The sequence below is a fragment of the Apodemus sylvaticus genome, chromosome 3 (genome assembly GCF_947179515.1).
Source record: "Apodemus sylvaticus chromosome 3, mApoSyl1.1, whole genome shotgun sequence".
NCBI classification, from domain to species: domain Eukaryota; kingdom Metazoa; phylum Chordata; class Mammalia; order Rodentia; family Muridae; genus Apodemus; species Apodemus sylvaticus.
This window is the reverse complement of record NC_067474.1, coordinates 123,523,173-123,537,897: the sequence shown is the minus strand read 5'-3', so window position 1 is coordinate 123,537,897 and position 14,725 is coordinate 123,523,173.

Here is a 14,725-nt window from a genome sequence, read left to right as displayed (position 1 = left end):
AAGGGGGAAGAGAAGGGTTGGGAGATAGCGCGCTGCTGCCGGGCACATTTCCTCCCTACTGGAGCACCTTGTCCAGCACCTACCTGGGGCGCTCACAACAACCTGTAACTCCAGCTCCAAGCAGATCTGACGCTTCTGGGCTTCTGGCCTCCGTGGGCACCTGCAGGCGTGTGCACATACCCCACCCACCCACCCCAGTACGCACAATTAAAAATCAGCTTTACAAATATTTCAGAAAACCAGAAAGGTACTCTGAATAAGTGGGTTGTGTGGTATGTGTTCCCTGAGGCAGAAGAGAATAAAGTAAAATGTGCCCATGTGGCTTCTCCAAGCAACAGTAAGCAATTAATTCTCTTACCTCACGCCATTTATGCCATTTTGGTGGTTTTCAAAATTACACCTCAAAGGCATGTTGTCTAGTTTTTTGTCAACATGACACAAACCCAGAAGGAATCTCAGCTGAGGAAACGCCTCCTCACCTTGGCCTGGGGGCATTTCCTTGGCCAATGGTTGATGTGGGAGGGTCCACCCCACTGTGAGAGAGTCCACCTCTGGACGCCAGTCACTTATGTAACCCCTGGGTTATATAAGAAATCAAGCTAAGCAAGTCATGAAAACCAAGCCAGTCCGTAGATTTCCTCCATGGTTCCCGCCTCTGCTCCAGGACCAGTTCTTGCCCGGACTCCCCTCAGTGACCCACTGTGTAAAATGAAATAATTTCTTTTCTCCTCTAAGTTGGTTTGGTCCCAGTTTTCTCACAGCAGCAGAGAAGCAAGCTAAGCCACTGAGAAAGAGGGACTCTCAAGTAGGGAATGGAGGGCTTGGCTTGGCTTGTGGGAATGTCTTTGAATTGCTGATTAATGTGGAAGGGTTCACTCCACTGTGGGCAGTAACAATACCCTGCAGCTAGAGGGCGTGGGCCTTCTAAGAAATGGGTCTGTGAGGAGAAGGAGGAAAGAGGTGAGGTAGGGAGGTGAGCAGGCCAGAGGCAGCAGTGAGCTTTGCTTCTTTCCTGCCCTGTCTTCCAGCCGAGATGGATTGTAACCTGGGAGTTATAGTAAGAAGTAAATCCTTCCTCAAGTTGCTTTAGGTCCTGGTGCTTTATCACAGCATCAGAGAGTAGATAGGCCATTGCTGAGCAAGCTCTCTGGTCTGTTTTGCTACAGGAGATATGTGACGCTCTGGAGATGAGGTGGATGGGTTTACAATCTGGCCCTTTTTCTGTACACAGGGCTTCTGGTGAGATTCTGGAAAATTAGGTCAATGGCTGGGAGAGCAATGGGCCTTGTTCTCAGCTTCTGGTGAGATCCTTCAGCCCATGGCTGAATAAAGGGCTTCTCTTCCTTCTCATGTCTCCAAAATTTTTCCTGCCTTTCTTATCCTGCCTGAAAATTACTGTCAGAGACTGGCTAAAAACTGGCTCCACAGAAATATTCTAGAATGTCTGAAAGTAGCCATGACTCATTATACCTGGAACATGCAGTCCTCTCCCCAGGCTGACAGATAAGATCTGATGAGGTCGGAGATGGGAAGTTATCTGTGGAACCAATCCCGAAAGCCCACACTCTGCAGACAAGGCCACTTCTGCCCTAAGCAACTGCGGAACACGGAAGCACGGGCCAGCTGAGCTGCTGAAAGCTGTCTTCACTCTGGTCTGCACCTCCCTTGGAGTTCATCTTCTCCTAATAAACTCTCCATCCTGTGCTGCAACTCTCAAGACTATGGGGAACCTGTTACTCCTCTGAAGGGACCCTCTGATTCCCAATACTTGAAATCAGTTTTAGTAAAAAATTATAGAGAAAAAAACAACAAAAAATTTTATTTTATTCTGAATTCTCCAGCTTGTAGTGGCAGTACTGTAACTTTAATTTTTCTTTAATTTTTTCAAAACCTATTTTTAATGATGGTTCTTAAAAGGTTTTTAAAAGGTGCTCCCTTGTAGCTCACCATCCAACAGAGGTAGTGGGAAAGAAAGGATACAGGGGAAGTGGACCTGTTTAGAAAGGTGCTTTGGAACAATTTCCATCTGTGTTGTCTGGAAATCAGCAGTTCATTTCACAGGTTAGCAGGCAGTGGCAGCTGGATCCACTGGCAAATACTTCACAGATATACCAGAAGTTTAGTTTGGTAGAGTTGTTTTAGCAACAGCAGTGGCAGGACCTAGCAGAGACAGTCAGGTGTCAGCCTAGGTTCAAGTCAGCAGGAGGGACCCAGAGGGACACCAGAAGTTCTCAGGAAGGAAAACATCAACAAAGACAAAAGCCCCACACCAGCAAGCCAAGTTCTGTCTCCATCACTCTGTGGAGTCCTATTTATATTCTCCAAACATCATGGGCCCTCCATGTGCCTCGCCTCAGCACGTGCATCCAGTCAGCCCGAGTCACAGAGTCCCGACAAATGTAGCTCAATTCTGCAGGGTAAGGCGAAGCAATACAGCGTGTCATCAGCAAAGAATCCCTAATCACGTGTCCTTTCATGTGCTTGCTTTAGCAAAACGTTCCTTCATGAGTCAGCCTTAGCCTTTCACACCTGTGTCTACTTTAAGGAAACGTTCCTTCATGTGTTTACCCCAGCAAAACACCATCCGACTTTGCAAAGAACCCTTAAACTTCCATTTCACAGGAGAGATCAAGCCTAGGTGCCAGGCTGTACTGAAAGTGTCAAGGTGTTTAATTATTTATTTGATTTTTTTCAATCTCCCTGGGTAGCTTGAAACCTCTGGAGATCCTCTGCCTCTGTCTCCTGAGTGCTGGGATTAATTGCTTGGACCATAACAAGGATCCAGGGTGAAATAATGGAGGACATTATTTCCTCCATTATTTGGAAATAATGGAAAATTTAGTGGCGGACATCAGGGAGGGGTCTGATGGACAGGTGTGCCAAGCACACTGATACCTACGAGTGTGCAAATGTTTTCCTCTGTGACTCTATGCCAGCTGTGCTTGGTAGCCTTTGAAACTGTATTCCTACCTTTGAGGATATCAGGAGACTGGTTCTCTCTCTCTCTCTCTCTCTCTCTCTCTCTCTCTCTCTCTCTCTCTCTCTCTCTCTCTCTCTCTCCCTCCCTCCCTCTCAACCTCCCTTACTCTACCTCTTCCCCTACCTCATGAAAACCCAGGCCATGTGCTAGGAAAGAAATCACTTTATTCAAGTGCTGGCTTTAGAGAACATTTTTCTCAAAGCTCTATCTCAGAGAACTCAAGAGCACAAAAACAAAACAAAACAAAACAACAACAACAAAAAAAACCAAACCAAACCAAACCCAAAAAACCCCCAACTTTTTTTTATCTTCAACATAAATTTTTTGATTCTTTGTGAATTTCACATCATGAACCCCAATCCAACTCATTTCCCAATCTTCCATGTCCACCCACACAAGTGTAACATTCCCTGCAAAATAAAATAAACCAAAACCAAAACTATATCACCAACAGCTCTGGGAAATGACCTGCCTTCTCTCAGCCCCAGCCTCCTCTCATGACAATCAGCAGCCACCCCACTCCTCCATCTTTCCAGCCTCTCCATCACATATTTCTTTGAAGTACTGGCATTGGGAGCTTTGGTGTGTCACACAGTACTCACTTTTACCCAAACAGCTTTGCTTACAAATGTTCACGGAGCTGAGTCACTGATTTGGTTCAAGACCTCTGGTTTCTGCTACACCATCAGCACTGGGCATTTGTGGAGACTCCTCTTGAATATCCTGCTGTTTCCTAAAATTATAGAGACCCTTCACTATGGTTAGACAGGACCAGCCATTTTGAGCACTCCAGCAGTGTATTTGATATGAGGTAGATATTAGGTGGGCCAACTCAAAGTCCTGGATCTGGGCCTGGGTGGTAGCTGAGTTTGTCAGCCCAAGCCTCTGCCAGCAGCAGCAAGGGCTGGGACTGGTTCAATGCACTACTTAAAACATCAACATGGCGTTCGGTGGCATCCCAGACTGCAGACATTTTCATGACCTTTGGTGGTGACTTGGCCACAGACATTGACACAGCCCATTGTATCTGGACCACTGGCCCCTCATGGCCCTTAGCAGCTGCATGGTCCTCAGGCCTCATCATGGCCTCACACCATTCACATCAACATACCCCTCCCCCATGACAGGCAGCAAAGCCCGAGGACATTATCATGTCATCAGTTAGCAGCACAGACCAGAATGTTTTGCATTCTGGTGTTGCAGAATATTTGATCACATTGTGAACCCTGAGATTGTGTTGTTTACTGAAAAACCCTGTTTCTAGTTGTGGCACACCTTTAATCCTCTGGCTGGAATACAGATATGCCCTTTACACACACTGTTAATTCCAAATAACGAAGGTAAAGTTAGTTTGTAGAAGGACCCAGGTTTGAAACTGATGTCTAAATGAGTGGCAGACAAAGTGATGAACAAGAGAAAGATTTGACAGAATAGGATCTGCCCAACTCACATGAGAAGAGAGAGAGAAAAGGGAAGTTACTGAGGAGGGCAGTGCAGAAAGAGAAAGGGAGGCAGTTTTACTGGGACAGTTGTACAGAGACAAGTTGGAGACAGAACAAGCTAGACACAGGTAAAGACAGAACAAGACAGAGAAGGAGCCAGAAGATTAGAACATATTGCCAATGTTAGTGTGAGACTATGATGTTTTGTATATGCTTGGCCTAGGGAGTGGCACTATTAGGAGGTGTGACCTTGTTGGAGTAGGTATGTCACTGTGGGTGTGGGCTTTAAGACCTTCATCCTAGTTGCCTGAAAGTCAGTATTCTCCTAGAAGCCCTCAGATGAAGATGAAGATGTAGAACTCTCAGCACCTCCAGCACCATATCTGGATGCTGTAATGCTCCTGCCTTAATGACAGTGGACTGAATCTCTGAACCTGTAAGCCAGCCCCAATTAAATGTTGTCCTTATAAGAGTTGCCTTGGTCATGGTATCTGTTCATAGCAGTAAAACCCTAACAAAGGCAAAGGACAAGCAGAGCAATGCAGAAGATAAGAGAGAGAAGATTGAATTAGTTATCCTGGAGAGGCATTTGAGACACAACAGCTGAGTTGAACCAGCCAGCTAGAGTTCAGAACACAAGAAAAGGGTGATCTTACTCAACAGCAAACCTCAGAGGCTGAAACATTCTAGGTCTAGATAAGGTTGTACCGAGGCTAAGCTTCCAGGACTAGGTTATCAGGTGGGGCAGGAAGCTTCTGGAGTGACATTTCATACAAGTGAATGAAAGTTGCTATTACAGTTACATCAATATAGATTTCAGGCTTTATCTTGGCCTGGGATAGCAGCATGGACCACCAACACCAACATAGCTTCTGGTGGCACCACAGACCATGGTAATCCTTCCAGGAGGTCTAACTTAAGCTCCAGGCGGCTGCACACCTCCCCAAGGGTCAACCTTGGTCCCCTCTCTCACCTGTCACCACCATCACACTTCTCTCTCCATGGGGTATGTGCCCGCCATTCTGCTTTTCCATCTCCTCCTCCTCTCCATCAATACTTCATCAGAGTGGTGTCCACTCGCCCAGTGCCCATAAAAAACTTAATTAAAAAAATTGTTATGTGTGAGTGTTTCTTGTGAATGTATGCCCGTGCACCTGCACCACTTGTATACCTGATTCTGACCAGAAGGTGGCATCAGATCTCCTGGAACTGAAATTACAGGTAGTTATTAGCTGTGGTGGGTGCTGGGAATCGAAGCTGGCTCCTCTGGAAGGGCAGCCATTGCACTTAATGGCTGAACAGCCTCACCAGTCCTGCAAAGGACTTTTAAAGAGAGGGGTGGAGAAGCAGGAAGCAATGGACAGGAAGAGCGTAGCTGAAGGGAACAGTAGTCTCCAGAAGCTTCTTACTGAGGATGTTTTATTGTTTGTTTGTTTTTCAAGACAGAGTTTCTCTGTGGAGCCCTAGTTGTCCTGGAACTCTGTAGATCAGGCTGGCCTTGAACTCAGAAATCTTCCTTCCTCTGCCTCCCAAGTGCTGGGACTAAAGGCGTGTGCCACCACTGCCTGCCGAATATTCTTGACTTTCAAGACTCCTAAGCCTGCCTCTCTCTCTCTCTCTCTCTCTCTCTCTCTCTCTCTCTCTCTCTCTGTTGGGGGTACAAAGATCCTTATGCCCACTGATCCCTAGGGGAACAGGAATACTAAGCACACAGGCTTGTCTTTTAAAAGGGAAATATTTATAACCTGCTTTTCCACCCAGAAGGCTGGGAATTGGAGGTGATTAATAGCCCAGAGACTTGTGTTACCTGAAGGGCCAGGTCAAACCAAGTTCCCACAACCAAGACTAGAAGTAGCTAATAGCCCAACTGACCTCTATGCTATCTGCATGACCAAGACCACACCGGATCCCTCCCTAGGCCCTTAAGCTAACATGTGTGGCCTATCTCTAGAAGCCATCTTCTTGGAAGAAATGACATGTACTTTGAGTTTTGAAGTAATTATGCCTGCTTGAGCACTGGGGATTGTAGCACACCTGGGAACTTTTTTCCAAATTGTCTCATGTTTAAATATGCTGGCAGTGAGTGAGCTGCTTGCATCAGACTCTGGGACCTTTGCCCCAGCCTGGCTGGCTAACTTGAACTGAGCTTCCAACCACATCTTGCTGGGAACCCTCTCCCCTCCCCCCTCCCCCCTCCCCCCTCCCTCTTTCTTTTTCAGAGACAGGGTTATTCTGTGTAGCCCTGGCAGTCCAGGTTGCCCTTTGAACTCACAAAGATCCTGCCTTTGTTTCCCAGATGCTAGGAATAAAGATGTGCAACATCATGTCTATGTCTGTCTATCTGTCTCCCTCCCTTCTTCCCTCCCTCTAAAATTTGACAGGATGTCAGGTAATCCAGGATAGCCTAGAACTCATTATGTAGCTGAGGCTGGCTTTGAACTACTAATATTCCTGCTTGTACTTCTCAAGTGTCGTGCTTGTAGGCATAGGGCTCCAGGGTCTATTGTGTAATTCTTTTGTAGACAAACACAGAATTTCCCCATAAATTAAACACTATTCTATTTTTAACTGGAAAAAATGGGATTAGCATGGGCTTTTTTAAAAAATATTTTTGTTTATGACTGTTTTGCCTGCATGTATATCTGCACACTATGTGTTCTCTTGGTGCCCATGAAATTTAAAAAAGGAGGTAGGATCCCTGGAACGAGAGTTATGGGTGGTTATGAAGCACTGAGTTAGTGGGAATCAAACTGTGATTAATAAGTAAACCGGATGAAAAAACAAGACAAAACCAACACCCCCCCAAAGGCCAAAAAAGAACGAGAAGCAAAACCTTTCAGAACCTATTAACAAATCACTGTCTTCCCTCAACCCAAAAGCTGTGTCTGAAACCTGTAGGCGAGATTGCCCCATCTTTCTGTAACTTCCTTTCTGAGGTAGCCAACAATGTTTTTAAAACCCTTTTTGATTGACCTGGGCCAGCAGGTCATCCTTTAGCAACAGAGTCTGTGCCTAAGGAGACTGTGGAGTGAGAGGATAAAAAGAACAGGGAAGCTTGGGACCAGGAGGCCTTACACAAGCGGGTCGCGCGAGCAAGTGTACAAGTGCAAGATCTGTAGTGTTTGCAGGGGAGCAGCGGGCCCAAGTGAGCCAGCCATGTCACACAGTGGGTCACGGCATTCCCTAAGAGTGTCGGCGACCAGCACACAGTGGCCTGGGACTGGTACGTCCAGGCTCCTCAGGGAAAAGCCTCGTTCCCAGGAAGTGGAATCTTAAATTCCAGACCAGACCTTGCCAAGACAAGGACTCAGAACAGGTTCCTTTGCCCTCGCCTCAGGGCCTGTGAGGAACCCTAGCTTCAGCCAGGCTTCCAACATGCAGCTTATGCCTTTGTGGTCTGTTACTGTAACACATCGTGAAGCCAATTCCATGAAGAAGATGGGACCTGGGCTAATTTAGCACCATGTGTTTCTGGGCCATGGCCCCCTCAAGTTCGGGTCTAGAATAAACCATCTCTGTTCTCTTTGCGGTGAGAGCTGCATTGCTTGTGTTGACGCCTAAAACACAGAAGCCATCTCCTTCTGTAGACCTGTGAGCAAGCATGGCTTTGATCAAGTTCCTACTGTGAAAGAAAGTTCCCGAAAAGAAGCTTTGTATGCAAAGGCTGGTGCAGTGATCAAAACTTCAATGAATATGGGGAAGGGTTGGAATGTTACACATTTGGGATCTAATTACAATTTCTCTGAGGCTATCCTCAGTCATGAAGAACTAACTATTCCTCGCCCACCACTGTGTTAGACCTAAAATCTTTTTTTTTTAATTGGTTTTTCGAGACAGGATTTCTCTGTGTAGACCTGGCTGTCCTAGAACTAGCTCTGTACCAGGCTGGCCTTGAACTCTCAGAGATCTTCCTACCTCTGCCTCCTGAGTCCTGGGACTAAAGCAAACAAAAACAAACAAACAAGCAAACAAACAAATAACCAAACTTTTGGAATGTATTGACTTAATAAAACACTATTCTCCACCAAAGGGCTAAGACAATAATGTTAGGTCTCAAAGACACCGGGACGAATGGCTGACTACAGTGTCTGTTAACTGACCAAAGCAGACCAGGCAGCTCTCCTAGTGGTGCTAGCCCGTTTGTCTCAAGCAAGAAGGTACATATGTGCAGTTAGTATAACAAAACTTATATTTTATTATGCTGAGGGTCATCACACAATGTTCACACTCTAAATTCTGAGCTAAGGCGTGCTCAGCCTATCTCCCCAAGGCTGCTCTCCTGCTCCCCTTAGCTGAAAGTCAGGTCCAGTCTCTCACAGAAGTCTCTGATTCAAGGGTCAGAATCTTGGGGGAGACTCTCAGTCTCTGGGCAGATCAAGGTGGAGTCTCTCCAAATGTGCATTGTTCTTGGTCTCTGCTTATACACTGTCCAGTGGGCATCATGGGGTTCTAGGACTGCGTTTGGTTATCTTGAGTCATGTCGTTGGGCTGTGGTTATCAGGTGCAGCCTTGGGTGTAGTGAGGTTCCTAAGCTACTTTTACATGTCTAAATGGTATATTTTTACACTGTTGCCTCTCCTAGCACTTCTCATTCCGTGCTATAACCTAACCCTCTCCCTTCTGTGGTAGGGGTTTCTCTTCCCTCAGCATCTGATCCCTATATAACTCAGCTATTTGGACATGCAGTGTCCTGGACTTTTGGTCTCTGGGCTGGCTCCACTGCTCCTGGGTTTCTCTTGGTCCACTTGCCCTTCCCCAGATCCCTCCCCTACTCCGCCCCCTCGCCCTTTCCCCCTTCTCTCGTGGCCCAGTTGAGTCAGCTGGCCACCTTCAATCTGGATCCTTCCGGAGGCCTCTGGCTGTGCTCTCCCTCTTATCTGCAATAAGCCATCTCCTCAAACACACCTAGGAGCGTTATGTCTCCATTTTTTTCCATCTGGCCGTCAGATAACATCTGAGGCCTACCTGCTTTTCAGATGTACCCACCGATGCCATTTAAAATTGCTTTGATTTATTGTTTGCGTTGTTCTTTTACTATTAAAAACTCTGTGAAACTGCTTTCATGTTGGAAGACACAGAAATGGGGTAGTTGAAACTGTGTTCTTGTGGACAGTGGCTATTTACATTTTACTCCCCAGAATGAACTCTCTCTTGTTCCCTTTGAGGTAAAAGCTGTGCTTTTTGTGTCAGCAATGCCTTTTACCTTCAATCCTTTACTTACAAAGTAGCGTCTGGCTGGGCAGAATCCTCTGCGGTGTCACCACTGTTAATGCCGCTTATATTTGCCAGGCACAACGATGACCTGGGGTAGTTTTGTTTCCTTGTGCAGAGTGTTCCTGCCTAGGCCACCACCGCAGGCTCCAGCTCTAACTTTCCTGCTTCTGTTTTCCCAGTGCTGGGTTACGGGCGGTGTGCCCCCACGCGCTGCTTCTCACCTCTTCATTTATTTGGTGTTTTAAAAATTAGTTTTACATTTTAATTTATTTATTCTTTGGGTGTCAGTGTGTGTGTGTGTGTGTGTGTGTGTGGTGTACACATGTGAATGTGAGCACTTGTATGTGTGCTTGCGTATGCCGTGCAAGTACTGAGAGGTACTTCTTTCTTCTTTTACCATACTCAGGTAGTCTGGCTTGGCAGCAAGCACCTTGGTCTGTTGAGTCTTCTTATGGGCTCCTGGTTTTGTTTTTTTGTTTTGTTTTTTCGTTTATTTGAATCAGGATTCGAACTGGTGGACAAACTTTAACTCTTCCTTCCCCTGTAGACTCTATCCTTCCTTTTCCCTAACTTTCTGCAATTCTATCTATCTATCTATCTATCTATCTGTCATTTATCAGTCTATCTATCTATCTATCTATCTATCTTTTTGTTTGTTTATTTATTTATTTGTTTTGTTTTTCAAGACAGGTTTTCCCTGTATAGTTCTGGCTATCCTGGAACTTGCTCTGTAGACTAGGCTGGCCTTGAATTTAGAGACCTACCTGTCTCTGTCTCCCAGTGCTGGGACCAAAGGTGTGTGTCACCACACCCTGACCCTTGCAATTCATTTTTGACATTGTAGTTCTAGAGATAGAACTTAGATTGTCATGCATAAGGCTGAGATGTCTCTCCAGCTCTATGCTTTTGAACAAGGGTCTCATTCTTTTTTTTTTAATAATTATTTATTATATATATGTCCACTGTCACTGTCTTCAGATGCACCAGAAAGGGCATTATACCCTATTACAAATGGTTCTGAGCCACCATGTGGTTGCTAGGAATTGAACTCAGGACCTCTGGAAGAGCAGTCAGTGCTCTTAACCACTGAGCCATCTCTCCAGTCCATAGGGTCTCATCCTATAGCTCTGGCTTGCCTGGAGCTTGCTACATAGATCAGGTTGTCCTTGAACTTGCAGTTTTTGCCTGCCCCTGCCTCCTGGGCGTGGGATTACAGGCATAGCTCATCATTTTGACTTTGTTTTTGTTCACCCATCAGTTCTAAGTATCTGAGATTGTCGTTCGCTACCTCGGTTCATTCCCAATCCTCTCAGCACATGTTATCACCCATTTCCTTATCCTTCTCCCCACCCTCAAGGATGCCTATTTTGAAATCAATATCTAGTGAACATCTAGTATTTGTTGCATAATAATTCCTAAGAAGTTCCGTTGGAAACCCAGCATGGTGGTGCACTTTTAATCCCAGCACTCAGGAGGCAGGTGGATCTCTCCGTTCCAGGATAGCCAAGGCTATGCAGAGAAACCCTGCCTTGAAGAGGAGGAGGAAGAGGAGAAGGAAGAAGAGGGGAAAGAGGAGGAAACTCTGTTGGGCCTCAGAGAGCTGTCTCAGTTGGTAAAGTGCTTGCCATGCAAGCCTGGGGACCTGAGTTTGGTTCCCAGCACTCATGTAAAAACTGGGTGAGCTCCGCTATAATCCTGTGTCGGGGAGGCAGAGATAGGCAGAACCCTGCGGTTTGCAGGCCACTCAGTCTACCCAAATAGTTCAGCTTCCGATTCAGTGAGAGAATGTGCCAAACAATAAGGTCGAGAATAATTGACCCCTCAGTTTCACCTCTTGTTGCCTACACACACAGAGAGACACAGATACACACACTTAACTAAAGGGGTATTTCATTCTTGAAAGTCTGATTGGCTAATAAAGATGGCAATGTGATTTATGGATCAGACACAGCCAACAACCAAATCAAATCTCTCTCTCTCCCTCTGTGTGTGTGTCTGTGGTGTGTGTGTGTGTAGACAAGATATGAAGATGAACACGTAAGTCAGAAGACAACTTTTAGCCTGGTTTTCTCTTTCCACCATATGGGTCCTGGGGATCAAACTCAGGTAGCCAAGTTTTATCAGTATTTACCTTTATCCACTGAGCCATCTTACTAGCTCTTATGCTAATATTAAAAAAGACGCTATTTTTATTATTTTAATTATGTGTGTGATGGATAGTTTTATGACAGCTTGATATAAGCTAAAGTTATTTGAAAGGAGGGAATCTCAGTTAAGAAAATGCCTCCATAAAAGTCAAGCCTTTTGTTTTTTGGGTTTTTTTTTTTTGTTTGTTTGTTTTGATTTTTGAGGCAGGTTTTCTCTGGGTAGCCCTGGCTGTTCTGGAACACTCTCTATAGACCAGGCTTGCCTCAAACTCAGAAATCCACCTGCCTCTGCCTCCCAAGTGCTGGGATTAAAGGCCACCACTGCCTGGCCAACAGGTCACTTTCTTAATTAATGATTAATAGGAGAGCGCCAGCCCATTGTGGGTGGTGCCATCCTTGGGGTGGTGGTGTTGAGTTCTATAAGAAAGCAGGCTGAGCAAGCCATGAGGATCCACCTAGTAAGCAGCACCCTCCATGGCCTCTGCATCAGCTCCTGCCTCTGAGTTCCTGCCCTGTATGGGTTCCTGCTCTGATTCCAATAATGAACAGCAAGATGGAAGTGTAAGCCAAATAAACTTTTTCTCCCCAATTTGCTTTTTGGTCATAGTCTTTCATTACAGTAATAGAAATTCTAACCAAGGCAGTGTGTTTGTAAATGGGTCTGTGTATGTGCACAGGCTCCTAATCACTGATCTGTCTTTCCAGACCTTTTTGATTATTTTTCTTTTCTCTCTCTCTCTCTCTCTCTCTCTCTCTCTCTCTCTCTCTCTCTCTCTTTCTTTCTTTCTTTTTTTGAGGCAGGGTTTCTCTGTGTAGCTCTGTCTGTCCTGGAACTCACTCTGTAGAGTAGGCTGGCCTTCAACTCTGAAATCCACCTGCCTCTGCCTCCCAAGTGCTGGGATTAAAGGCACGTGCCACCACTTCCTGGCTTGATTAACTTTCAGAAAGATTTATTTATTTTATGTATCTGAGTGTTCCAGCTGCATGTACAATCCTCCATGCCAGAAGAAGGCATCAGATCCTATTACAGATGGTTGTGAGCCACGATGTGGTTGCTGGGAATTGAATTCAGGACCTCTGTAAGAACAGCCAGTGCTCTTAACCACTGAGCCACCTCTCCAGTCCCCTTTATGCTGATTTTTAAGATTGCATATTTATTGATATTAGTAAGATGTGCATGAATCTCCAGTAGGCCTTTGGAAATAATGAAAATGATCTTTGAACTATGGCTTCGGTGTTCCATTCTCCTGCCTCCTGCAAGCCTTTTCTTACAGTATTCTGGAGGGCAGCCAATCTCAGTTTGAACTTGGCTTTCCACCAGAAGCAGTGTGCAGAAGGCAGGGGTGCTCACAGACAAGCATTAGGGAATACAGAACATTCTCCTCAATGAAGGAAATGAATACCTGTTTTCCAGGTCAAAGGCTAGGAGTAGATATTGTCAATTTTCTGGTGACCTTTGCTAACTGTAGAGCCAGGCCTCACCCAGACCCCCCAGACCTCCCAGACCATTTCTCCAAAGTTTTCCCTCCCTAAACCTTTCTCTTTAGTTTTGTTTCTCAGCCAATAGAATCCATCTTTAGGGGAGATGTCATGTCTCTTGTATTGTATACCCTAGTGACCTTTTAACTTTTTTTTTTTTTTTTTTTTGGTTTTTTTGAGACAGGGTTTCTCTGTATAGCCCTGGCTGTCCTGGAACTCACTCTGTAGACCAGACTGGCCTCGAACTCAGAAATCTGCCTGCCTCTGCCTCCTAAGTGCTGGGATTACAGGCGTGCACCACTACTGCCCGGCTTCTAGTGACCTTTTATTAGCCAGGTGCCACATCAGATCTTAGACCATTGAGCTATAAAACCCCATCTTCACAGTAGAGTTCACATGTATTTTGCAACAGTTTTTTTTTGTTTGTTTGTTTTTTGTTTTGTTTTTTTGTTTTTTTGGGTTTTTTTTTTTGGGGTTTTTGGATTTGTTTTTTGTCGAGACAGGGTTTCTCTGTGTAGTCCTGGCTGTCCTGGAACTCACTCTGTAGACTAGGCTGGCCTCGAACTCAGAAATCTACCTGCCTCTGCCTCCCAGAGTGCTGAGATTACAGGCATGCGCCACCACCACCCGGCCTGCAACAGTTTTTGATGTAGTTACATATTAAGCTTTACTGTGCATATGAGACTGAAATAATCATTACCTGGAAACATTTTTCCAAAATTATATTGTACTTAAATATGTCTAAAATAAACTGGGCCGGTATCAGACTCCAGAGGTTTCTTACCTCAGGCAGACCGTGAGGCGTGCATGGAGCCCATGAAGACCATGGGTTCTGTCCTTACCAGGTCTGCTTGGTGATCAGCATTAAAACCGAAAGGTTCTTCTTTGATGTTTCCTTACAGCGGTCCCTCTCTGCTTCCTTCTGGATGCTCTCTACTGTACCTCAGTTTCCCTGCTTGTATCTCAGCTATCCCCCTCTGGGAACCAAACGGAATTTATGAATACCCACCCTTAAAGATTATTTTATTTTACGTGTGTGAGTGTTTTGGCTGCATGTATGTATATATGTATGCCACATGTGTGCCTAGTTTCCATGGAGGCCAGAAGAGGGCATCAGATACAATAGAACCAGACTTCCAGATAGAACTGGACTCCCAGCTGTGAGTGTCCAATGTGGGTGCTTGAAATGAAACCCAGGGCCTCTGTAAGAAGAGTAGCGGGTACTCTTAGCCACTGGAGCTTTCTCTCCAGCTCCAAATGCCCACGCTTCTAGCAGTCGAAAAACAATTATAAGATGTGTCTTAGAGAGAGTGTTCTTCTGGCTAAATGGTGCTTTCTGCCATGGAGATTTGTGAGGGGTTCTTATTATAGGTTCTGAGAGTTAGGAAGAACCTCAGAGCTGGGGGTGGTGGCAAATGCCTTTAATCCTAGCACTTGGGAGGCAGAGAAAGGTGGATCTCTAA